Consider the following 27,680-nt stretch of genomic DNA (forward strand, 5'->3'; position numbering starts at 1 on the left):
CACAGTAGATTTGAAAGCTTTGTAAAGAGGGTTTCCAATCTGCTGATCCCTAAATGTTGAAGTGCCTGGTGTTCTGATGGATGCTGTTAAAGGTCTGCTTCAGTCTTTGGCAAGGCAGAACAGATCAACCCTGGGATCAGTTCGGCTGATTAGAGAATGGTGCTAATAATGCCAAGATTGTGGGATTGATCCCTGTCTAGGACATTCACTTTAGAGTTAGAGGAACCTTCTGGGTCCCTTCCAACTCAGAGTGTTCTGTGACTGGGGAGGAGCTTTGAGGGAATTTCAATAATTGTCTCTTCATGGATCTGTTCTGGTGTGTGCAAAAGGATGACTCAGACTCTCTGCTTTCACATGTTATGGGCGCACAAAGTGGGATGAGTATTTTTTCACAAAGCTGACACTGAAGTCCTACTACAGACCTTTCCTAAAGACTAGTAAAATCTGGCTTACTCTAAGAGGAATGGTCCATTATAAAGCTTTTATTATCATGGAGTGATCATGGACTTAATATTTAAACTGTTTAGGCTGAAATTAAAAGCAGACTTACCCAAGCAAGAGATTCCATAGTGGACATTTATATGTTTTGATTTATAAATTGTGTTAAATGGTGTGTCCTTTTGATTCTACATATTTGAATCTGTAATTTTGGAATATAGTCTGTGTAGGCTTTGTTAAGAAGTTTTTTAAAGTAGTTCCAAAAGACTCCTTTAACTCCTAGAAAACAAAAAGTAAGAGAAATTCAACTGGTTATATCAGTTCTTTGTTATTTGGCTTTTTTTCTTGGGTTAGAAAAGCAATAAAGTTATGAATTTCTCATAATATTGGAAAGGTCTGAAACAATTTGCATCAACTGTTATTCAAAATTAGAAGAGAGGAGATGCACATAAATTACAGACCGTTGTGCCAGACTTCATATTGATGGAAATTAACTTTGACAAGTCTTTAGTTGCACAAAGCAGGACTTACTATGGAAATTTGAACAGACATTTAAATCTATAGCATGTTTTGAGGTGCCACTCATACATATTGCTTATCTTTAAGTGTTTCTTCTTTGAACAAGAGTAGGATGTGAAAATATCTCACAGTTTTGTCCCAATTCCTGCTTTTAGAGGTCTTTATGCTTTCTTGATTTTCTGTTCTGTATTATCTGTATTTATTTGATGCCACAGTAAAAATAAAAGATTGCTAAACATGTCTAGCCCATAAAATGAGATTGACCTCTTCATAACTAAAAGTCCAATACAAAAAGTCATCTAAGTAAGTTGATGGTGACTTTTTCTGGAATGGCAATAAAACCGAATAGGGTCCATTCTAAAGTGCTGACATAGAAAATTATATGAAATAAACAGAACAAAACAGCTCCAAAGCACTGCATGCTGATCATTGCATATTAAAACCCTGCATAAGTCAACATGTGAAAAGATTTATAAAATAAAATACTCTGTACTTCATGGCTTGTAGAGATATGTACAGCACTTTAAATGGCAGAAACGCAAGCAGAGTGTTTTGTGTAAGATGAAAAAAAAAGCCTTCTAACATCTAATGGCAACAAAGGCCTCCTGGCATAACCAGGACACTGCTGGAACAAGTGGTTGAGTTCCATATGTTGCTGTTTTCCAAATACACTCAACCTCAGAATAGTACACGTTAATTTTTGTGCTTGTGCAGTGTACTCATAGACCTTTAACTGGATATGTGGCTGTGGGTATTTACTAATTAGCTGATAAGCTATGTCAGGTAAGGAGGTTTTCTTGGAATAAAAGCAATTTTAACTACAAAGGATTGACATAGTACTTGTAATAGTACACAGTGTTTTCCACACTTCCATACTACCTTGAAATGGGATTTAAGCACTTCATCAAAAAGGAAGTCTATCTAATTATCTAATTGCATTTCAGTGTCACTAGCCTAGGTCACATGCAAAGATTCAGAAATAACTTGTTTTAGTAGATATCTGGCAGTGCTGCTCTTAACAGATTTTTTTTCTATTAATGTTGGTCTGAATTAGGAGTGTCTTTAAATAAAACATCTGCATCTTAATGACTGTTGAGCAGATTTATGTGCTTTATCTATCCTTTGACCTTAATCCTTATAACTCATCTGCATGTCTAATCCAGAAATTCACATTAAGTCACTTATTCTGTCTTTCCCTTTTCTTTGGAGTTTGAGTGAAACAGGGTAAATAATGTATGATACAATTTTTCCTTTGTAGACAGTTCCTCACCTCTTCCCCTGACTTTTTGCATCATCATCAGTTTAACACTTTATTAATAAAAGACAGTCTAGTCTTTCCAAAAGAGAAGATATTATGGAGAATAATGGAGAAGTAGGGTAATTGAAACAGTTCTTATTACATTTGTTGGAAATTACATTAATTATGTTGGTGTAAGGCCCTCAAAAACTCATTTGACAAGATTCTTAAAAGGGCTTACAGCTTTTCATGTACTGTGTTAGACACACAAGAGAAATACTGAGGTAAAAAAACAGCAAAAAAACTTTACTGACAAAGTTGAGAAAATCAGAAATTTGACAAAGGTTTAGGGCAGCATTCAATCAACATAAAACACTTCAGGAAGCACTAACTTCAGCTCATTCAATTTCACAAACTCCAAGCCTATCCAATTTTGAGTTACTCAAAACTCTGAGAAGAGGGAATTAGAATACAGAACATATATAGAAAAGAGCCAATATAGTGACCAGTTCTGATTCCAGCAAGGTCCAGCTGATATAAAATCCAAGGGATGGTAGGGCATCCCTTGTGCTTGCCTTGTGTCCTGGGTGAAGTACCCTTTAGCTTTCCTGGGCCCTTCCCCCAGGTAGGATTTTGGGTCATCTGGCCACTGTGGGGCTGGATTGGGGCTGCAGAGGTGGGTGTGGAGCACTGCCTTTGCTGTGCCAGGGATGGGCAGCCACTGCAGGGCTGGGATACAGGCTCTGGGGTGTATGGAGCATGGTATTGCCTCACCAGAGCAAGACCTGACCTGCCTCTTTTCCCTACATGTGCACCCAAAAGGTTTTTGAGACTGCAATCTCTTCCAATCTCTCACAGCTGGATGTGGCAGGAGCAAGAAATAGTTGTTTTTGTGCAACTTAGTTTTGAGTGAAATTATTTTTGAATCAAGGCCATCAAATCTGTTACTAAGATTAACCTTTTGAATTGTCACTATTTGCAAACTAGCAGGTGGGATTTAGGTTAAACTGACTTCTATCAAAGAAGTGTCACTGTCTATTAAACTTGCTTGGAAAACAAGATTCCCAAAATGTTTTAATTTATTGCTACAAGGATAAGCTTGCCTCAAACATTTTTCTACATGCTGAGAGATACATGGAATACTGCAAAAGAGATAATCAGCTGCCTTATGACAGCAGTTGTTTCATTATCTGGCTCCTGATTCAAGTCTCTCCATGAAGTACTTCACTCAATGCTATTACATCCTACAGTGTTTGCTCAGTGTCAGATTCTGAGTATGAAAGATGTGATTTGCATAAGCAAAACTTAATTTAAAATTCTCCCTTGCACAGGGTCTTGGTAAGAGACTTTGCACTTTAAATTCTGACTGCTGCTCCTACCTGAAGATATTGCAGGCCTAAAGCCTGCCAAGTCCTGATGTGCACAGCTGTGATGACTGGCAAGAGCTCCATGGAAGAGCAAGTGCATAAATAAATTTCCTGGCCTCCATTGCTGGATCCATGTGTCTGTAAGGATCTGTCTGCAGGAATGAGGTTCTGACACTTGAAGCTTGTTTTGCCCTTGAAGTGAGGGTGTCCAATGGGAAAGGGAGCCAGTTCATTTAACAGTAGAATACTACAGCTCAGCTGGCAGGCACCTCTTCTTGAGCTAGCAGAAATTATTTAGAAATTGTAAGAGTGATTTGGTGGTTAATTCTAACAGTATTAATCAAGACCAGTCATTCTAAAGAGGTAGACAGCCATTCAGACTTTTCAAACATTATATATTTTTACAAAAAAGTCTCGGGTAAACCCAAGTCTACCCACAAACCCAAAGGTGGACACACACTGAGGGCTAACTCCTACACCCTGAGTTTTGTCAGTGACTTCACAGTTTTCATCCTTGAACAAGAGCAGCTGTCACATTTGTCATGTCTTCAAACACTCCCTTACTCCCTATGAAGTGTTGCAGGTGCAACAAGGTAGACATGTAGCATGGTTTTGCAGGCATTAAATCCAAGTCTGATTTGCAAAAAGTTAATCCAAGGTCCAACACATTCCTTCCTAAATTGTACCTTATAGATTGCTCATCTAAAGGCAGTCCCAGCACTTCTGAAAGTTTAATTCTTTAGTTTTGGAATGGGCAGTCCATGAAGCAGCTGGAAATGTCTTTTGTTAAGATCTTGTTAGCTTTTTCTTGATCTCTAAGATCATCTTATAAGACAGCAGGATATATCACTGCAGCATGACACTGTACCTGAGTTCCCAGGGCCTATTTCTGGGCTATGCCCAGTATTGAAGTCTGAGATTGCACAGGTTTGGCTCTGTTGTAGATAAAATTTATGGGGGCTTGGATGCCATGCTTCCCAAACAAATTTCTTTGTGGCAAATGCAAGACTCAGGTATTTTGAATCCATGGGGAAAAGAAACCATGTGCAACTGAATTAGAATTTGACTGCATAAAATGCTTGGATCAAACAAGGGACTTTTTGAATTTCAGATTCTTCCAGCAATGAGCAGGATTAGATGTTGATACCATAAATTTCTATAGCTTTCCTTAGTCATTAAAATCCTGATTTGGTTTACCATGATCTGGGAAGGGTAGAAGAAATATCCCTTGCTTGATTTGAGGATATCAAGAGAAGGGCTATGATGTTACCAGGCTGGAAAATATGCTAACCAAAGTATTTCCTGTGTGTTCTTTACAGGAGTGCTTCTCTACATCCAGGTCTCCAGAGAGATGTGGCTTACTTTTTTGCATGCACACCCCTATTCTTTGCTTTTTTATAGGTTTTTTCTTTTGTTGTTTGTTTGTTTTTGTTTTAAATGAAAAGAAAATCCAGCTTGGCTATTAAAATCCCCCATTAATCACAATAATATTTTTCTTTTTGACTGCAATAGATAATTCTGTCTATGGTTGCTAACTGGTGAGCCCTGGAGAATCCTGCTTGAGTGGTTAACGTTTGCCTTCCCACTTCATTCCTGTTATCAATCTACTCTCCAAGGCATAATGGAGAAATGTATGTACTTCATTTTAAAGTATGGAGGTTCATTTGAAATTATCAATTAAGGTGGCTCCATGTGAGGAAGCTGCAATCTGGAGTGATAATTTTCACTTTTTCTGCTCTCTGGTAGATAGGCAGCAGGGGAGTGTGTGGGAATTCAGGTTTGGCAGCTGTGAGCTACAGGAGTGAGATTTACCAGAGTTTGCCTCTGAGCACCCTGTTGTGTTATGGGATGACTGCTGAACATGTTGGCACACAGCATGCTCGCTCACCTGAGCTGCTGGGGCAACAAACAGCAAACTCATGTGGCTGGGAGGCACCAAGAACTTGTGTGAATTCAGGCTTGGGTAACAAGAACTCGTATGGCACAAACTCAAAACCTTGGGGGTTTTTAGTGGTTGTGTACTGCCGCATGTAAAGGTAGGTTTATTTGGTGTAAGAACTTCTCTTCAGTAAGATAGCTGTGTCATACAGGTGTTGAAAGTTCTTGTCTCTTTAAAAGCCGTGTTAGGATTTACTGAAACCTGAGTTAATTTTCCATACCAAACCCTTTTGCAGAATCCCAAACAGGACTCGCACAGAGCAAGTGAAAAGCCCAGTTAGTGTGTGGGTTTTTCTTGTAGCACAATTAGAGATATGACCTCAAACACTCAGTGGTCAGAAGAGCAGAAGTGTGTGGGCAAAAGCTTTTATCTCACCTGGCTTCTCAGTGTATTTATTACCTATGACAGTGATTTATCTCTCCCCTTTCAATTTCTCAGTAAAAATGAGATGATTGTGGGTGAGTTTGTGTTTATGGGTGAATACAGGAATTACATTATTACCAAGATGTGGGGTTACAGCAGTGCCCTCCTGCCTGGATCAGTAGCTGGGGAGGCTGTGTGCTGTTTTTATATCAATTGTTGCAGTCTTGCAACACATTATCCATTACCAAAGCAATTGATAAAAAAAAATAAATAAATAGCTGAGGCAGGGTTCTTATGGTTCATTAAGGTCTTAAATATATCTAAACTGGCATCTAATCCAAACTTGTATGTAAGCATGGATGAACACTGGATACAGTCAGGATTTTGGGGACTTGATAAAAGTTCCTGACACACACATCACCACAACACCTGACATGTGTGCAGGTGGAAAAGAAAAAATTCTGATTGTCTTGCTAACAACTTACTTTGAAACTAGTTTTATTTTGTGTCTCTCCAAACAGTGATGTGAGTAAAAATTATAAGAAACAAATGCAAATTATTAATTCTGTGCACTATGGAGGTAATCCATATTTAATCTCTGATATACCATAAATGCAGAATGTCAAAAAATGAAGCAGTAACTGTTATGGGCTCTCTGGTGTTCCAGAGAGCTTGTTTGGATGGTATAAAAGAGCACACCTCATCATATTCAGAATTTTCTAAACATTTTTTTAAAGTGTATTTGTAGTTCTAAAACAGCATAATCCAAACATTTTCAAATTGTGAATTTCTTGTGAATTTCTTTCTTACTACATTTAATAGTACCCTGGGTGGGTTTTATACTATCAAAGACTATAGATGGCAGGGAAAAGATCGTTGGTTCATTTATTAAATAAGTTTTTCAACTTTGGGGCACCTTGCTATTGCATGTTACTTTCTTTTCTAACCCTTACACTGAAGTTAGGTCTTCTGGTGATGGAAGGCATGGTTAGGTATAGAATATACTTACTGAAAGGTAGACTGTTTCTGGCAATATCTTCTCCAGTCTTACTATGCATCTTTCAGACTCCTAATCTTATCCATCTGAGACTGCTTCAGGCTCTGAAAGACAAAAACCACAATGTTGATTAAACCTAAAGTCTGTATACAATTAATTATTGTCTGTTTGCTTATGCTGGAAATAATTTTGTGGCTAGATCTGCATGGCAAATCTTATATCCTTCATTTTTCAATTAGGGCTTTACCAAGGTAAGTGTCTACACTGATCGCTTTATATTTGCACTTGAGATTTTAATAATTGAACAAGATTTTAAAGAGTAACAACTCCTGAACAAAGAGAACATAAACAATGGAAAATACTTCTTTACAGAGCAGGACAGCAGTTTGATGCATGGCATGCTTCCCAGGGGAGTGAAAGTCATATCAAAGCTTTAGGTGATTTTTTGAGCCTGGCTTGTTTGCTCTTCTATTAAGAGAGCCAGATTAAGTCATGTTGTAACCAAAGAGGGAGGTTGTGATATGCATTTCACCTTGCTGAGAGGCAGGCCAAGTGCCATGGATTGCTGCAGCCTGAGTTGCAAAATGCTGCTGTCGTGTCAGGGGCTCTACATAGAGCAATACTGTGTATAACTTTTGAGATTGGTTGTGTGGAATAGACTGTGAAAAAAGGGAGCTGGAAACAGGGTTTGGTCAGTTGTCCAGTGTATTCATGAGCTAGAGGGTTTTTAGTTGCTGAGTTATTCATGCCAAAGCAGCAAAGCTGTTGTGTGTATTGGCTCACAGAGAGGGATTTGAGAACAGCAGAAATGATTAATCCTTGTACATTCTAAATTCTTTCCTGAAGAGGATGGAACTCAGTGTAAATGTCAGGAATCAGATCTGGAGAGGGTGACACGGATATTGTGACATGGTATATTGCCTTTCTTTAAACACAACCTCGTGTTTAAATAACTGAGGATTCTCAGTGCCTCTGAGTCAGGCACCTGCATATTTGCTGTGCTGGTGGAGAAGCCTGGTGAAGGCTTTTTACCCCTGCAATTTTGCAGTGCAACCCAGTCCTCTAGACTGCAAGGCATTAAGTTATGCTGTGGTGAAATACTTCCATGCAAATAAACTCTTGAAGGGGAAGGACTGAAATTTTTCATAACTTTTTGCACATTATATGATATAACTGTAGCAGCCTGGAGTGATAACTGCAGCAGTTCTTTCACTCAGTAACTTGGTTTGTTAAAGCACATACTGGAGCTGTGGCAATGCTGGGCTCGTTCTCTTCACCTGAGGCTAGTCAAACCACCACCTCTCAGGAGAATTTTGCCTGTGACTGCTGTGAGATTCATGCTCTGGAGCTATAGTTCTCCAAATGAAATCTGGATTCCTTTGAGATAGCAGAGGTGAAAATGGTTTGAGGCCTTTCCTGGAATATTATTGGACACATCCTGAAGCAATTTCAGTGTGAGATTTTTTTTCTGTGGGCTTTGACTGTTCAACTATGAAGCCCTTTTTTTTTTTCTGCCTTATTTTTTGTTTCAATATTTACAAAGGGAAAAATCTTCCAAAGGAAAGTTTGGGACTCAAATTTGGTATTTTCTCCTTGGTCTTTGGCTTGGCTCCTAGCTTGGTATACATAGCAATCTTTTATTATCAATTACAGTTACTGTTCTATGTAATGGTCCTATAATTAATTACACCACTTCAGAAAATCTTTTTAATTAAGCTTGCTCTTCACGTGGTGTAACAAAACAAAAATAAAAGGCCTCTTACTGTGTTGCAGGCTTTCTACTGCCTTGTTTGTGTGCTCTTTTGTGGGCCGATCAGAGGCAGCAAACAAAATAATGCTGGAAAGACATGATCTTGAACCAATGTTTGGTTAATAGAATTCCCTTGAGATGTGGACAAGGCTGTGTGACATGTCTGTTTGCCCAGCAGGATTCAGGAATGTGCCTCAATGGGTAAATGTGTGTTTATTACAATTTTATGTTTGTCTGATAGATGTTCCAGCTACAAAGAGTAGCAGAGTGCCTCTGAGGCTATGGCTTAGTGATGTTCTTCTGGTTTTTAGATATGAGCATTTTTTCTGTTCTGTTTCAAGGGAATATAGGAGCCCATGATGTGTGGGAGTTACCTTTTCTTTATATTTCTTTTCAGATTTAGTTTTAAATTGAATGTCTGTGGTCAATTTTAAATTGGATGTCTGAAGTCAAAGGCACTTGAAATTGCGCTCTCAATTTAACAGCAACTTTTTTCAGTAATTCTTCTTACCACCATGCTTTGTTTAGAACTTGGTAAAACTGGATCTTACTTCCTTTTTTGAGGTATAGTGCAACATAGAAATAACAAAACTGGTTTTAAACATCCTATCCTTAAAATAGTTTAGTATTGGAAAAGAGATCTGTTCAGACTGTTGCCATATTTCAGAGGTTTAAAAGAAAACTGGTCCACTGTTACTACCTTTTTGTAGAGATATGATGGTTGCTAGCTTGGGACATCCAACGACATAAAAACATCTATTTCATATTTTATCTTGGATTCAAAACAAAAAAAAAAGGTGTACATGCTCTACATGTATGCTTTTAGCCCAAACTCAAACGAGTTTGACAGAGGTGAAAGCCTCAACATGTGAAGAAGGATCTCAGCACTCCATGCAGGTTTTGCTTTGGTGCCAGATGAGAAGGAGAGAGGAATGAGTAATCACCAAACAGAGGATGATAGAGAATCAGCTGATAGAGGTTCAGCTGTTCCCTGTCACGTACAGGCAGGGGCTGGTATATTGGGTCCTGTTGGTTTTAGAAGGCAATGCATGAAGAAGTAGGAAAAGAAGCTTTCTCTTTCTCTAAAAGGTACTTTATGTGAAAGAAATTTAAAAAAACCTCGAGGTGGGATGCAAATTTGCAATGTAGATATTTAGAAATGTTTTTCATTACTTAGCACAGAAAAATCATCACTTAAACATATTTTGATATGACTGTTTATCTGGAAAATATTTTAATGCTCTTAAAGGATAATTTACCTGTCAATTTTGCTACACTTTGTTGTGTTAATTAGTGGCTGTAAGGAAAATACTAAAATGCAGAAGTGGAGGAGGGGCATTAGAAAGTGGTATGTAAGCTTCAGAAGTGTAGAAATAGGTTATTTCTGAAAAATGTTAATGCTTCAGAATTAGCATATCTTTTACATGTTTGATTCAGTTTCTCAGAGAACTGAATGCACACAATCCTGACAATCTCTCCCAGAATTGAGTCAAAGTACAATTCTTCTGTAGCTGGTCGAGGTGGTGCTATGTGAGAAAGTTGTCTTACTTCAGATGAAGTTAGAACCTTTCACAGTAATGGGGGCTTGATATTTTTTCAAATAAATCACTGCTATAAGCTCCTGGTTTTGCATGTCTCATGTAAGGCTCTCTTGAATGTTTTAGCAGCATTTTATTGTTCTAGCTGCACAAGACACTTTTTTGCCAGTCAAACACATTATGAGTGAAGTGCTGGTTTGCTCTTCCAAGAGACTGAAGAGTAACCAAGCTCACATGAATTCCTTTTGCATTTCACTGGTTATTCAGGTACTTGGAAGATTGTCTTCTTGAATTAACATCTCTGTTTGTCACTCTGCCTTTGGGCAGAGATGGTTTTGTAGAAAGAGCTAGAAAATGTGGGATTTCTTTAATTTCTTACTTCTTTCTTTGGTGTCTGAATTTAATAAAAAAAGGTTGCATAAAAGCAATTTTTTTTTTTCTGAGCTTTGGAAGCTTCTTTCTCCTTCAGACATTGTGATTTTTGTTGTTCTTCAGAGCATGGACACCTACAAGAGTTTCATGAGGAGTTCAGAAAAGAACTTGGATTTGTTTTCACTTGTTCTGTTTGCCCACCAATCTTACACCCTTGTGCCTTCCTCTTACTGCATAAATGACATAGTCTGACCTGATTCTAAAACCCCTAATTCTTTCATTCATCATGAGATAGAGAGAAGATTAATTATTGTATTTTTCTTCAATAGCAGTTTTTCATATGCAAATTTTCATATTCAAATTTATGCTTTGATTTATTTTGCTGTTTAAAAACTCACAACTTTTTGTTTTTCAGAAAAGAAAATAAAGAAGTCACTTTCATTTCACATACATGTTTTTATTAAAGAATTGTAGGCAAAACACAAAACTAGCCCTTGGAAGAGGTTTGAGCCTCCAGTGACTTAGAGAAACCTTCTTCCTCTTGATAGTTTTCTTCTTGCTGTATGGTTTCTTTCTGCAGCCTATAACATGCTGATACTGGTACTAGAAATGTTGCTGACTCTTACTCTCTGAGACTGAGCTTTGGTTTTACTACCTGTCTATAACAGATGTGATTTGGGCTAAATGATGCCCAAATCCTTTTTTTTTTAATTTATCCTAGTGCATCTTCTATCTAGCACAGCTGGAAATTTTCCTTGTAAATAACAAAATTCAGCTTATATAACAGCCTCCTCAGAATATTTTCAAATCTAAAAATCATATATGTAAATTTTATCAATTATATCTCCTACTTGAGATTTAGTGATCATTTCTCAAAACATGCCACTAGATTTAAAATATCTTTATCTGTAGACATATTGATTTAATCTCCTTTTCCTGAGTGATCCAAAATCAAGTTCTACTTTCTTTCAGACTGGGCCTCACAAAGCACCCATCCCACTCTTCATCTCCTTTTGTTCCCTCAATCCTTCTCCAAATAAATATCATCAAATGATTCAATAGTATTGTCATATGATTTACCTCACCTACAGTGCCAATTATCTCAAACAGATATTATTTCAAACTTGGACAGATACAGTGACTTTTTCTTGCAACTTGACATCTGGACATATTATTGAATGCATCTAGGAAAGATTTATTTTCTTAAGAATTTAAACTTTAAAAAACTAATGGCTTCCTTACCTTTATACCCAGTACTCAACTACTTGCTTGTGTCTTTTTCCTGGTCTATTTCTCACTTGGGATAAGAGTCTTCTTAAAGAAATTTTTTTCCCATTTGAAAAAAAATGTCAAAATAGGAGTCTCCAAATTCTTCTCTCATCTCTGCAGGTTTGTGGGATAGCTCCATATATCAACATAAGATACTTCCCAGCTTACTCTGGCAACTTCTGTTTTTCTTATTTTGGCATACTGGACACTATTTTGTTGCATTTGGTCTTATGTTGGCATCTTTTTGTCTTCTAATTGAAGTACACATAAAAGTTGTTCCTAAGAAGCTCTAGGATAATAATATAATGTTATCCCTGTTTGTCCACCCAGGATGTCATCCAGGTATGCCTTCTGTAGCTTTTCATTTCCTTCTGCAGACACACCATTTCCAAAATACTTAAAACAATTGATGCAACAATTAACATATAATTCAGAATATCTTTATATGCCTCTTCATTTAAGTCTTCATATTTAATTTAATTATAAGTAATTTCTTTTGCAGTTTGCTTCCCTTATGTCACCTGTTTCTACTGGCTGCAGACAAGAAAAGGAACAGTGCTGGATGAATTAAGATCCTAAAGCTTTTTATTTTCTTGGACGCTACTTGATATTGACGTGCTCCTTGGCAGTATTAATATTTTCCTTTTCAAGTCTGTATTTCATGCACCAAAAAACCCACCAGACAATCCCCTGCTATTTGAGTAAAAAATAAAATCCACTGCTTCCAGGGCAGAAATGGACGAGTAAATAATTTCCAAAGATAAAGCTGAAGGATCCATGGTATGTGCTCAGCCTTACATCTGCTCCATGAGTTTGTCTTCTCAGCAGCCTTCCCTTAAAAATGGCATTGAAGAAGTAAAGTACTTGATATACTCAGAAAATAATAGATTAGCAAGTGAAAGTCAAATTTCTGGGTCTGAACAGAGACTTAACATCTCATTCTTAATTCTTTCGACATGAGCATATCAATCTCCCTCACCTGAGCTTTCAAGAAACTAAAATCCCTTGCATGCATTTGTGATGGAAACAAACTGACCTTGTTAGGAATCCCTCTACTTCTAAACACAGTATCCTCAGCTTGCCTTCTTTCATCAGAGATTATTTTCTTTCTGTTCTGTTGTAATTTTGCACACCTGGTGTATTTTTTGTCTCATCACTGAATTTTGCTTGACAAGAAATTGGGGCCATTTTTTCAACTATACTCAAAGTTAGAGAGAGGAAATTTATTGAGGAAATTCAACTCACCTATAAAGTTAAAAAAATAAGCTAAAATATTAAAAATAATGGTAATGTTAAACCTATTTAACCTGTGAAAATAAAGTATATTTTGTATGGTCTGTGTGTATGCTGTTTCTTTGTTGCCTATTGCCTGGTGTTGGTAAGTGTCTGATAATTTGTCTTCCTTACACTCTGATGCTTGGGGAGTTCTTTCCTCTCTAGAACAGCTAATGTTTAGACAGTTTAGCTGAAATGCATCCCTCTGTCAGCATTAAGACATCACTGATAAAATTATAGAGTAGCACAGAGAAACAGGACAGAGATAATCAGACTATCAAGGTTATAATCTGTTCCTCTGTTCATGGTTACAAGTCAGAGTGGCAGAGGGGAGCATTAGGGTGAAGGCATAGGGATCCTGCAGTTATAAACACACAAAGCTGTGAAAACACTCCAGCATCATTTAGAGAATGGAAAGTGCTGTTGTTTCATCTGGTTCATCTCTAATTGCTTTACACTTTGGCGTGAATAGCCGTGCTGCTGAATCAGCAGTAGCAGGGCTGGATCCAGACTGGCTGAGATTGTTTTAGGGGAAATAATACATAAAAGGTGTGTGTACTTTTTAAATTAAAGACAAGTAAGTGTACACAAAAAACCCCAAAAAACTCATTCTGCAAAAATATGCTAAACGTGCATCACAGAAGCCTCAAGAAACAATAGAATTCTGTTCTGTTACCAATGATTGAAGACATGGATAAATATTTTAAAGAAGGGATATGTCTGTTAGAGGTATTTTGAGAAAATACATGTTTGTCACAGAAGAAAGACAAGAATTTTCTTCTGTTTGTGGAATGGCATTTTGATTTGATTTAGTGTGGAGCTGAGTTTTCAAAATCATGATTCTTTAGAATTCCTTCTAAGACTTACACTGCTAATTTAGTTTCCACTCTGGGGGCATTTTTTCATGTGTGTTCCAGCTCTTACAAACAAGTCAGTTTCACTTTTAATGAAATTTCATGGTAGTTTTCATTGTTGCAGTGAATCAAAGAAAAAGTTTACCTTTCACATACAGTAGAGAAATTTTTTCATTTGGTAGGCATATCCTGTAGCTGTCTTAAGTCAATGTATATTTAAAGTAAATTAAGAATTGAATAGACGGCACTGAAAACTCCACCCCCTCATCTCTGTATGCAAGACATATTTTTATTAAAAACTGGGGGGGAAACCAGCTCTTTCTCCTTCTGCAATTACTATCAGCTTTAGGGTCTTCTGAGTTTATGCAGGCAGTATAAATGTGGTCACGCTGGAAATTTCGTTCTCCTATTTCATCAGCAGTATGATCAGAAACAGCATTTCTCAACAGGGCAAAGGAAGTATCCTATTGTTTTTGTGGTACAGATCAGAGGACAGCCCAATGTGTAGCCCGTAGGAGAGATTAGTAACAGCTTTCAGAAGTGGGTAAAGTTTGATTTGTTGTTGCAGTCCAACTTAAGTGCACTAAAAAGCATAGATTTTTGTGGTTTAGTATTTTTTCCAAGCCCATGTATTCCAGTTGTAGAGAAAATGTTTGTTTAATGAAACAACAATTTTTAACACAAAATTTACTTGGGAAAATGTGAATATTTTACTGCCCATAGGCCATTTTGGTTTTGATGTATTCAGTTATTTGCATACATGGATTTAATTGAAAAATATGGGGTGAATTCCTCTTGTGGGTGCTGTTCTCAACTCTTTGCTCTAAATCCAGTAGTTGTAAGCTAACTACAGTCAGCCTCGTTAGCAACACCACCAGCAGTTCTGGACAAAATGTGATTATCGTGTACCCAAAAAGTAAGCAGGGAGTGTTGAGCATTGCTGTGCTGAGCAAGAGGCATTACAGGCTCTGGATGATTTGTTTTTTCTTGCTTTAGGGTGACTGCACACCCACCTAAAGTGGTGATAGTGTCAATCTCCTTCTGTGCCATGATGAAGTGGCATCATTTAATGCTTTGCATTAGTTAACTTCATGTGCTGCCTGATCAATGCATCCACATCCAAGTATCTCCAAGATACTTCAGTGTGCCCTTTCTTTGTCAAGACCATCTGCATGAATATTTCAGTCTGTGTAGACAAATGCCAAAAGTGTTAGAGCACTCTACTTAGTCATACAAGGCTCTTTAGAAGATTTCAAATTGCAGTTATACAAACTGATGTCACTTCACTCAGTGTCAGCAGGTTTGACAGGGCTTGCTCACTGGTAACACTCTCTGGAAGTTTTAAATAGTGAAGATCTTAGTAAAGCCAGCCTAACTTCTTAATTTTTATTATTTTTATCCTGTGTAGCTTCTGTGCCTAACAGGCTAGGGTAAAAGAGAAGAATTTGTGCATGCTACTAATGTGTTTTGCCACTACCCGAGTGTGTGTTCAAATAGGCATTTTCAGAGAAAGAAAAAAAAAACAAACCTGACTAACATTACTTTTTCTGTACAGTATGAATGATACTAACTATGTTTTAATGTATTAGGTTGTCTTATTTTCATGAGTGTCAGTTTCTCCAGGCATTCTGTCTTAGTGATCTCCTATGTTCCTTAGGAAAATTGCAGCTGGTGATAAAACTGCCTTGCATTTATGAATGGGTCTGAAATGGGCCACTTTAAATATGATAACCATGTTTTAAGTTATTGATCAAGCTGGATGGACTGCTTGGCTGGAAATGGGCCATACTGATGGAATAGGCCTCTTTTCAATAACTTTATTTCTTGCTGTGCTTTAGCTTTAGGCCATGGTTTGAATGTTAAGTTCTAGTCTGTCCCTGTGGGGAAGCTTGACAGTTGATGCTTGTATTTAATAGAACTCAAACAAATTTATTTTTACATTAGGACTCTGAAGAGATTAAAAAAAAAAAAAAAGATTCTGGTCTTATCCTAAAAAGTAAAAGAGCTCACTTGAGTGTTTATTCAAGCTGAGGCACAATGACAGTAAAAACTGTATGTAAAATCTGAATTTCTTATATACTAGTTACTAGGAAAAAACCTTCTAAAGTGTTTAAGTTAAAGGTCACCATAGTAAGATAAGTAGAAGTAGAAAGAAATCAATCTGCTAGATTAGATAATGATGGGCTTTTGGTGTTGGCCTTCTGTCAGTCTTGGTATCATAGCAAGTGTTTTGGTGCAGTAATATTGTTCAACAATTCTTTGTTCAACAGGTCACACATTGTGAAAGTGGGACAAAACTTGTTGCTGGTAATAACCTGACCCCACTGGAGAGGGGAAGCAGAGGTGGGAAACCTACCAAATCTATGCTGAAAGGACCTGGGGCTTTCCCTGCATGATGATGTCTTATTTAAGTCAGTAGATGGTATCAAAAGAGTTTTTCCGGCATTGACAAGTACAAAACAGTATGGTGTGTGATGCTTGGGCAAAATACTTGGTTTCACAATAAGCAATTCCATGGCAGAGCTGATTGATTTCCCAAAGCAGTAATTAGGAAGGGGTGTATGGTATTCCATTAGCCTGAGGAGCTGTGCTGTGGAGAGAGGCAGTATTGTACTGATCCTGGTAGCTCTTCCCAATCCATAGGTCATGGAAGTTAGTTTTTCTTCTAAAAATTAAAACCTAATTTGGCCTGACATGAGTCACTGAACAGTCCATTAAAAAAATGTTTGTTTTGCTAAGCATTTCTTGGTACAGAGTGCCAAACAAAGGAGTGGTTTCACAAATGTGCTGTTTGAATGAAACTGGGATAACTCTGTGACCTTTATGAGCATTTTGGAGTACTCAGCACCACAGCTGAACAGATTCAATGATAATGACCTTTCTAGTCTATATTTGGACTCAAATACATGTGTCCAACATTGAAAGAAAATTCTGGACAGTGACAATATTAGAAACATCAGTGAAGTCAGAGAGGGACTTTCTCATGAAGTTCTACCCAAAACTGTGCTTTCCCACAATTTCATTCTTAAATTTTTTATATAATTGCCTGATGATTTGGGCAGGGTACTGATATAATTGAAAAAAAATCCATCTAAATAAGTGGGTAGGCAGACTGTCCCTCAGAACCCAAACTTAAACCAATTTGACCCTCTGAGTAAACCACACTTAATGTGTGAACTAATAAATTACAGTAAAAATGCTGCTAAAAAAACAACCCAAGCCAAACAAATCTAGAACTACTAATTACTTTTCTACAGATTCTTGGTTTCTGCTCATGCACTGCATTTCTTCCAAGAGAGAAACCTTGACCTTAGTGAAATCTCTTGTGCCTATGCCATTGTTTTCACAGGAATTAACTTTATATGGTTGACACAAGTGACAAAAATGCCCACCAATCTTAATTTACTAATTTAAAATTATACCCTCTATGTGCCTGTGTGTCAAAGAAAATACCACAAACAGAATTCATATTGGTGGGCAATAGCTGGTGAATAGGAATATTGATATAAACAGAACTTGGATTTGGATATTTACTTGGGGTAATTAGGATCTCAGTCATTCTGTACTATATGCTATTGCTTTTCCTTGAGAAATATATACCAAAAAGCAAACAAAATACTCTTCTGTATTAAAGTGTTAGTCAGCATATAGCTCTGAAAAAGGCTGCCATGAAGAGTCATATTGGTTGAATTTTAATATCGCCTGCATTGTAAATGCTGAAGTTGCGTATGTCACTGAAAGCTGCTCTTTGGCAGTTTCAGCTTGCATGACCTGCATTTACTCAGCAGATTTTTGTTCAACAGGTCACACATTGTGAAAGTGGGACAAAACTTGTTGCTGGTAATAACCTGACCCCACTGGAGAGGGGAAGCAGAGGTGGGAAACCTACCAAATCTATGCTGAAAGGACCTGGGGCTTTCCCTGCATGATGATGTCTTATTTAAGTCAGTAGATGGTATCAAAAGAGTTTTTCCGGCATTGACAAGTACAAAACAGTATGGTGTGTGATGCTTGGGCAAAATACTTGGTTTCACAATAAGCAATTCCATGGCAGAGCTGATTGATTTCCCAAAGCAGTAATTAGGAAGGGGTGTATGGTATTCCATTAGCCTGAGGAGCTGTGCTGTGGAGAGAGGCAGTATTGTACTGATCCTGGTAGCTCTTCCCAATCCATAGGTCATGGAAGTTAGTTTTTCTTCTAAAAATTAAAACCTACTTTGTTCAATCGCCTGCATTGTAAATGCTGAAGTTGCATATGTCACTGAAAGCTGCTCTTTGGCAGTTTCAGCTTGCATGACCTGCATTTACTCAGCAGATCACCATAGGTCCTGCTGATCTTCCCCTAACACCACTTGAACAAGATCTTTCTAATGGATACCTTTTTTTTTTTCTTATTTTACTTACTGTTCCTCCCCTCCACTATGTATTAGCTATTAACATGCTTTCCTTGGAAACTGGAGCGTGCATTTCATTTCATTTCCTGCTATTTCCTTCTCCAGCAAATTTATTTTAGTGCAAGGGAATGCTCTCTTGTGCTGCTCAGTGGTGTAATATTGAAATAGGTGATATGCTTGAGCTGCCATATTGTGCAATGGCAAAAAGAAAAAAAGAAAAAAGGGTAAAAAGAATCTTTTTTTTTTCAGAGAATTTAGCCCTGAAGGCACTCTGTATCCTGTAGCTGCCCTGGTCTATCAAGGGGAGTTTAGCAGCAAGATATAGTCTTAAAATTCAGATGGCAGCAAGTTTCTGATTTTTCCAACTGGCAGAATCTGGGGTGCAGCTCAGGCAGACCATGCTGGGCAGCTCTTTTCTTGGCTCTAATGCACACACGCTGCTCAGCTCAGCCTCTTCCATGTGGCTGGAAACATTCTCTAGTGAGGAGGGCATGAAAAATGTGTGTGGGGGATGCTGCCTGTGTCAAAGTATGGGCTTTTGAAGTGTACACTTGCACTTTAAGTTTGCATTCAAATCAGTCAATCATACTTAAAAAGATGCACTCATGAAAGAGTTTGGCCTGAGAGAGATTTTTTTATAACATACCATGTGGTAAGAACAGAGTGGCATTAAAAAAAATGACATCACAGCTAATTTATGTGGTAAAAACAAAAGAAGAAAACAGTGTGAGGAATCATTTTGCTGTAGGTTTACTCAACAGTGTTGAGCACAGTGAAAGCTGCTGTAGGCTTTAGGTTTTATCAACTAATATCAGCAGTCCTGCTATGATATGCAGAGTAGTAGTGAAAAAGTCAAAATAGGGCTTAGTTTTTCCCCTGTGCACCTAACTATGAAGATCATAAGTTTGTTTTACTATTATTATTTACTCTTATTATTGTCGTACTATTATTTCAAACTATATATTGTGCTCTATCTAACTAACTTACTAGAATCAGTGAAATTATATGTGGAAGACCTCTCCGAGAACAGCCAGCAATTTGAGGTCAAAACCCAAGAAGCATGACACCTGATGAGTTCATGTGTGATTTGGGCCAGGGTTTCTGAAACAGGATCTCCTCAGAAGGATCACATCTTTGGTATTTGGACATAGCTTTTAAGGAAATTGTCTGTAGTATTTGGGAAGAGAAGTCCTTCTGTGTTTGTGCTTGTTCTTAACCAGTATTCATTATACTGTGAAGTGCTCCTCATTAGCAGGGGTCTTCTCTTAACTTCAGCTTTTAGGATACATAATTGTACTGCCTGAAGCATTGTTCTTCACAGAGCAGTACCCTCTCGCTAAAAAAAAGAATTTTGAAACTGGCTAGGTAATTGCAGATTATGCTACCTGTATATAGTTGTGCTTTGTAGATTGATCTCGGTCTTACATGTCAGAATTTTATTCCAATAATGTCATTTTTGATATGAAAGAAGATAGAAGATGTTGAGCTCTGAGCTGGTAGCACAGCAGAGTTTTCAATAAGCATTGGCAGGGATTTTGTGATAGCCTTTGACAGCAATAGAGGATTTATATCTCACTTCTAATAGTGAAATGTATATTACATATTAAATATTTTACTCAGCTACGTTCCTTTTGAACATTGGGTTCTTCAGTTTAAGTTTTTCCCAGGCTATGTTTGGACACATAGAACTTGGAAGGGTGACATGATTTGGTATATACATATTGCTGCTATGACAGTGGAGATGTCACACAGCTGTGTTCTCAAAAGCCACATCTTTGCTACTGGTTAAATATTCAAAGATGTTGCAACAGTTCAGTTCATAAAGCCATAAAAATAATTATGTTGAAGAATGTTCATAACTAATGCTTAAAAAGAGATCCAATATCTTGGTCTGTTTAAGTAAATCATTAAGGGAAAGAAAATGCCACACTGGAAACTTCTTTAACCTTCTCACATTTTAGTGCAAGTACGGTCCTACAAAGCTGCTTGATTTGGAAACAAATTTACAGAAGTAATTGGCATATATGTGCATATAAATAGGAATAAATGCATTTAAATGGCTATCTTCCAGTCTATATTTAGCAGTGGATCAAGTGCAGAATGCTCTTTCCATATCCTTTATTTCCTTTGAAACAGTACTTCGCATGATGAGTTCCTCTCTGTAGATGGTTCTGTTAACTTTCTTCCATCTGTATCTCCCTTTAGCCCCAGGCTGTTAAAAATGAGACAGTTTTTGAATGAATAATGCTTATGTGATGACTTTTTTATATGATTAAAGAAAGTGTGGGATGATATTTTGGTACCCTTTTTTTTTTCCACTTCACTAATGATGATATATAGACTGTAAGATTTTCTGAGGAAGAAAGAAGAAATAATACTCTTCCTGTTTGATCCTGTTCTTTGGTAGGAATCAGGTCCTGTTTTGTGTGTGTTCATTTGGGCTCAAGCTTTTTCTAAAGATTATAACTGATACCTGCCTTAATATTGATTCATTTGGAGGAAAATATTATCTGCACTTGTGCTAAATTAAAAGTATCCTTTAACTTGAACACATGGAAAGAAATATCACAAATGTTATTGACATAAAAATCTTAAAATTTAAGAGCTTAATCTCCTTTAATTCAGTATCAGGTTACAATTAATATCATTTGGTGGTATTTTGCTGCTGAACTCAAATCTACTATTAATACTGTATTTCAGTCATATAGGCTGTATAGATCTCTGCTGACAGGGTTTGTGAGTGTCAACACAAAGAAATGAACATTTTTTCAAAACTACCTGTAGCTCATATTACCTTTGGCCTTTGAGTTATCCAAGCAACTAATGAGGTGAAAGTTAGTTGTTTAATGGAACAGGCTTTCAAGGGTTTTAATTATTCAAAGGATCATAAAGGCAAGAGTCAGAAAATATAATGTTAAACAATGGATCTACTTCATACCCCTGACAGCCTATGGAGCTATTTTGAAGTTAATGAATCACTTTGTTTCACCCTTATCTATCTGAAAGAAAAGTAAAAAAAACCCGTGAACTACCCTGAAAGAAATGCTTTCACTGATGCTAATGGAGCTATTGGCATTACCAAATCTAACTGTGGTTTATGGAATTAGCACTCTGTCCTCTCAATTTGTGTTCTGTTCATTTAAATGTTGAGAAATGGATAGGCATACAGGCTGCCAAAGCTTTAGGTTACTGAATGAGATATGTTAAAGTAGTTGGAAGCTTTGGGAGTTTAAACTTAAACAACCCCCAACCAACCAATCTGAAAAAACCCAAACCAAAAAGACCCAAACGAACCATCTCAAACCACAAGTTTTTTCTGTCCACTTGGAGAACAACTGGGATGTTCTGTTATTGGGAAATTAATCCTCCTTGTTTGTTTAACGGAAGTCCTTATTTACTTTATATATTCAAAGGATAGAATTTAAGGCATTAGTCAGGGATTAATAAAATAAATACTAAATGGGGAAAGCAAACAAAGAGTCCTCCAGCCTTTTGGTGCTGTGTTGGTTGATGAAGCACTTGGGTGATGCAGAACAGATGGAGCTTGGTGTGATCTTCACCTTCCCTTCAGCAAAGCAAACCAGGTAATTTCATTATTCCACGAGTAACACATCTCAGTGCTCTGAACTTGCTTGTGGCAGCAGCTGAAGTGTGTGCAGGCATGTACAACTCTTCACCATGTGAGACCCTCCCTGGCAGTGACTGCAGAGGGCTGGCATTTGCTGTGGGCTGCTGGCCCCTGCCCTGTGTGGTGGCAGTGGGGGAGGGATCTGTGGGTGCTCTGTCATTGGCACTGCGCCTTCTTTATGGGAGGGCAATGCAAAGCTTGTAGTCTGAACTAGAATTTATCTGGTGTGTTTGAGAGAAACTTGAAATTAATTTAGGGACTGAGAGGCAATAGTAGAGGGTCATTAAATTTTTAATGAGCAGAAATGATCAGGCACATCACTTTGTTAATCACATTTTTGTCTAGTCTTTTTTTTTTTTTAATACCTGTATCTTTCCCATTATCTGATTATAATTTGTAGGCATACAAAAAGACCTTTAGAATTATAGCTCAGATGTGAACTTATTTTCTTATAGCTGTGCTGGGTAGTTGGTAAGGTCAGAGAACAGTGAGTTATGGCGACTTCAGCCTTTTAAGAAAACTATTTGCAGTGATCTTTAAAAACAAACAGTTTTCTCTGTGTGAAATAAGTAGGTCTTGGTTCAGTTGCTGGTAAGGAAATGAAAACATTACATATCTGATAACACGGTTGGGATTTTTCCACATAGTTCACAGTCTCTGTGTTAATCTCAGACATTTAAGAGAGTAATAAGAGGGATTAGTTTTGTTCATTTATTCATTCTCTAAAGACATTTCATTCACAGTAGATACATGTATGCTGACATGAAGAGGCTTTGGTGATATGTCAGCAGAGTTCAGAAGTGATTTGCTACACTTATTGGTCTACTCACACCAGAAAATTCTCAGAGCAAAGCCTGCAACTATATATTTCTCCTGAGACCTATGGAATATATTTGACGATTTTTTTAGAGGAACTGAAGTTTTTTAACTCTTTCTCTAACATGTTGTGGTGAAATAATTTGGTGTGAAACCTAGTGAGGAGATTAATTATTGCAAACCAAAGTAACAAGTGATACTAGCTACAGAGGGATTGAAGGATAGCAAAAATAATAAAAAATAATATTGATGCATCAATTATAAAGTGAGTTGCTCTTGCCATGCTTATCAACTTTATATACAACCTTATAGAAACAAGTTTTTAATACACTGTGATTAAAAACCTCCCAGGTTTTGATATTATCCTGTTATGCTCTTTGTTTTATGTTAGGTAGGGCTTTGTGCACTTGTACCTGAAATGTTTGATTAGAAATAGCACAGAAGTGTAATGAATGCCCTTTGTCTGTAGTAGCTTTGTATTTTAAAACCAGCTAAGGAATATCTATCTTTGTACAAGTGTGTATATAGTCATATTTGTCTCCTGCTATCTCCCACTTGATGCTCTCGGACCTTTTTGCAGCATGTCAAGGAAGTTATTAACATGCACTTCAGTTTATAAACATCCTGGTAATTATGTTTCTGATTTCCTACATCTGTGAAATACAACAGACAGACTTTTTGGTTTAAAAATTTAACACCATGTAGGATTATTTGGAAATGAAAGTCGCAATTGAAACTGCGTTCTCAATGTCTTTTAATCTGTACTGAATAGTCTGGAGTTTTTTACAACTCCCAACTTTCATCTAGCACTTAAATACTGAGCCCATTCTGGGCTTCTCAACACATTTCCCACTGGTCCTCCACTGCACCTGCTGTGCTGCCATCAGCCATTAATGTTCAGACAAAGCCAATAGCTTGTTAGGATGTGTCTGAGACATTCAGTAGTGCAGATGGCATGTTCTGTCTGCCTCTACCTGTAACATCTGGCAGCAGTCAGATGTGAGAAAGCCCAAATGAGAAGCAGGGAGATAATGTTTTTAAGTTGCATTGAATAAATAATTTTTCCAGGCAAATTATTGCAGTTTGCTTGAGGTCATAAAGGAAAAAAAAAAACCACCCATGTAAATTGAGGGTAGAATTGGCTTGCTTGGTTGAATTAATTGAATGAATTTATATATTGTGTGGACTTCCAATTCAATTTTTGAGAAATTCTGTAAGCTGGTTTAGAGCCTAACAGATCAATGCTGTAGTACCTAGGGAGTTTTCTCCTTAACTATCCCCAAGAATCTATCAAACTACACACTAGGCAGATGGCTGGGAACAAGTTTTTCTATGCTGTTAGCAGCTTTGCTGTTGGCCTTGATGCAGTTTTAAAATGGTTTGTAATTGTATTTGGGATTGTCCAGATCAGATTCAAATGGCATTTTTTTCTTCTAAATGACCTTGGTGTTGTTATGAAGAGCCTGACAATACAATGACTGACTTTACCATATCATCACATGGACAATAAATATTCAAAAGAAATATTTATTTCTTGCTGAATCAAATGCTTTTTTCCCTCATACATAATCCTTCAAAAAGCCTTAGTGTGGTAAGATGTAACCTAGTAAGAAAAAATACAGCTTGGTAAAAAGTCAGCATGTGTATGCAAAGGCAGAATCTGTGCCACAGAACACTAATAACCTGAATAATTCTCAATCATCTCAGTTTTTACTGGAGACATTTTTACAGTCTTGATTTTTGTCATTTAAGAAAGTGGGAGGGTTTGGCTTCTGAGATTGGCTGAGTGATTTGGTTGTCTTTCCCCTCCACTCTCCCATTTTCCTTCAGTTCATAAACTGTCTTGGTTTTGTCCTGTGAACACTTTTCTTTTGCTCTCTCTGGTTTCAAACTGGGAGCACTGGGAGAGGGCAGTGAGCTCTGAGCATTGGATGGGATGGAACATCCCTCTGGCCAACTCGACTAACCTGTCCTGTCTGTGTCCTCACTCAGCTTCTTTCTTACTCCCAGCCTACTTGTTTGGGAGAGGAAGGGAAGAGAGTGGGAAATAGAGAAAGCCTTGGTGCTTCAGAAAATGCTTTTTTTTTTTTTTTTTTTTCACCTGGCTTTGTTGTGTCCACTTAATTGTTCAGAAACAGCCACAACAATGTTGTGTTATCTACACAGTTTTTGCCACAAACACAAAGCACAGCACCATACGGGCTATTGTGAAGAAAGTTAGTCCTGTTCCAGCCAGATCCAGTATGGATAGGAAACTCTGTAGAAGTTAATTAAGCAAATCTTGTATAGATTTAACAGGGCACTTTTTCCTCCTATGTAGACAAAGCATGCTAGAAAGTGCTGAATTGTGCAGGAGAGGTGAATGAGATTAGAGTGCAGTGGACACAATAAAGCTGTAAGGCCCCACTCTATCCCCCCCAGTTTTACTAAGCTCAAGAGACTTTACTAGATTTGAAAGATGGGTTGTGTCAGTAAATATTAAGATTTGTTGGCCTGCCAAAGAAGGAGGAACAGAATAATATAGCTTTTCATCTACAGCAATTTTTGACAGTGCTAATTAGTGTAGAACAAGTGTGAAGGACTGATTTCTGATATAAAAACCAGTTCCTGGGCAAAGATCTCATCCTGTTACTTGTAAAGCCTCTTGGCTTTCAGAATAAACAATACAGACATTTAGATACCTTTTTTTTCAGAATCTGTACAGTAGAGTCTTGACAACACTAACATAAAATGTGACACAATTATCACCCTTAAGTTTTGAAGAGCTATTTGTAGAAGGGCATATGTTCTGCTAGCATTTATATTATGAAGTTAAGACAGAGATTACTTGTAAGTTCAATGTCCACTTTTTTCATGTTTGCAGTTAAGCTTCTAAGTCATTTTTGAAAACGTAAAGTCATCAGGTAGTTCTTCAGCCCTGTAGTATGAGAATAGAGTCTTAATTAATGCTTCAGCACTAAAAATGCATCAGTATTCTGTGTCTTTTGCATCCATAAAATAGTTGTCTTCATTCTCATTTGAATTGTGATTTTCTGCCTTTTACACATCCTGTTTTCTCCAGAGTAAGAACTAGACAACTTTAGAAACAATGGCAGTCTATCACCTAAAGCAAAACATGCAGATAATTTGCATTTTGAACTGCTGACCTGTTTGCAGGCCTCATTTTCTCTCTCATTGAAAAGCTCCAAAAATGCCTGTTATAACCTTACAGCTGCTAAAAAGGGAGAAGGGAAGTATGTAAAGCAGGGTACCAGACCTCCTCCCGTCAATACAGCTGAATAGATTCAGCTATTGTCAGTCAAGTAGATACTAGTGCTATTACACTTACAAACCAAACATTTCTAATCAAAGTCAAGTGTTTGCCATTTCTCTGAGTGGAGAAATTTGACAGCCTCAGTTAAAAGTGATGGAAATAATAAGACAACAAGCAGGTTCTTGGAAAGGAGAAATGAAGAAAAAGAGGAAATGGTCACAGTGGCAAATTTGGGGTGGGTTGATTTTTTTGTTTGCTTCTATTTCATAAACCATAAACTCTCTCAGACTTGCACAGTGCAGCAGCCAAGAAGTGATCCTATCTGTGCAACAAATCCTTTCCTTGGGTTCAGCATTCTCACAGTGACCAGGACAGGGGTTAGGAGGAAAGGGCACCTGCCCATGCTATTGGCTGGCCCATGCCATAAAGGTGAGTTGTATCCAAAGGAATGAAGTCTTGCCATGAATGCTTAGCAGAGAACAACCTGTGAGTGAGCACAGGGGAGGGGTGAGGTTGAGGCTGCTCAGTGGGACAACAATTCTTAGGTGTGTGTTACTTGTGTGTGTTACTGGTATGTGTTACTGCTGTGCTGGGGCTTTCCAGACACAGCTGGAGTAGCCACAGCTAAGTGTAGATATCCACTTCTGAATGTTGTAGTGCTTTATTGTTTTGTAGGCTTGAAATGTGTTACTTCAAAATGGCATCTATATCCCCTTGAAAGATAAGTCTGCCTATGTAAAATAGGCATACCAGCCACATCCAGAGGGAATAACTAAAAATCTGCAGGCTGGTTACTGTTCTCTTTTATATTAGGTTTAAAACCAAATATTTCCTCTTATAGCTCCTGCCTTTTTTCTCTCTGTGAACTGTTGTGATTTTTTAAAATGAGAAACAGTAATATAATTTGGTTGTGCAGAAAAATACAATATGTGCCAAATGATTGATCACTTTTGGCCTCGGAATCCTCAGGCAACTGTTTTGCAGTACATTTTAGGAGTAGTTTTGAAGATATAAATAGATCATCACAATCTGTAGCAATTAGCAGATAAGAAGAAATAACAATCAGCTCTATATACTGGATATGTAGTAAAGCTGGATTTTAAAACCAAAGGGAGCACAAAATTTCCCCTTGCAGCTCATGATTCAGTCCTTCTGTGTTGGAATGCAGCAGCAGAGAAGCTGATTTATGTACAGTTTAATGACACTTTCTGGTTTAACTTCAACAGTAACTTGGTCCCATTACTGCTGGCCCACTCTTCTCCAGCAGGAAAAAGTGAGAAAGCTTGTGGCTTGAGACAAAAACAGCTTAACAGGTAAAGAAAAAGCTGTGCATGCAAGCAAAGCAAAACAAGGAATAAATTCACCCCTTCCCAGGGGCAGGCAGGGGCTCAGCTATCCCAGGAAAGCAGGGCTTCATCACCCATAATGGCCACCTGACTTTCTATTCTGAGTTTGATGCCATATGGATCATCATATGGAACATTCCTTGGGTCAGCTGGGAGCAGATATCCCAGCTGTGTCCCCTACAAACTCCTTGAACACCTCCAGCTTAGTCAGTGGTGAGATAAGGAGAGGAAAAAGCCTCTTGTCTGTGTACATGCTGCTTAGCAATAACAGAAACACTGCTGCATCTTTAAGGCCATGTTCAGCACAAACCCAAAACATAGCCCC

The 27,680-nt window shown here is 37.6% G+C and overlaps 2 long non-coding RNA genes across 2 annotated transcripts in view; one reads left to right on the forward strand and one right to left on the reverse strand.

Moving 5' to 3' along the window:
* Positions 1-589: 589 nt before the first annotated feature.
* On the reverse strand, positions 590-27,442 carry LOC120513756. The gene is made up of 3 exons (XR_005630356.1): positions 27,374-27,442; positions 6,873-6,964; positions 590-717 (listed from the first exon to the last, which is right to left on the reverse strand). It is a non-coding gene; the product is annotated as an uncharacterized LOC120513756 (long non-coding RNA).
* The window catches only part of LOC120513757, a 76,876-nt gene continuing 58,829 nt past the window's right edge, over positions 9,634-27,680 (forward strand). Inside the window, exon 1 of the long non-coding RNA XR_005630357.1 lies at positions 9,634-9,699. This is a non-coding gene — a long non-coding RNA (uncharacterized LOC120513757). The remainder of the gene's footprint in view (positions 9,700-27,680) is intronic.

This window comes from Passer montanus, unplaced genomic scaffold, assembly GCF_014805655.1.
Source record: "Passer montanus isolate IOZ18808 unplaced genomic scaffold, ASM1480565v1 scaffold88, whole genome shotgun sequence".
Classification (NCBI taxonomy): domain Eukaryota; kingdom Metazoa; phylum Chordata; class Aves; order Passeriformes; family Passeridae; genus Passer; species Passer montanus.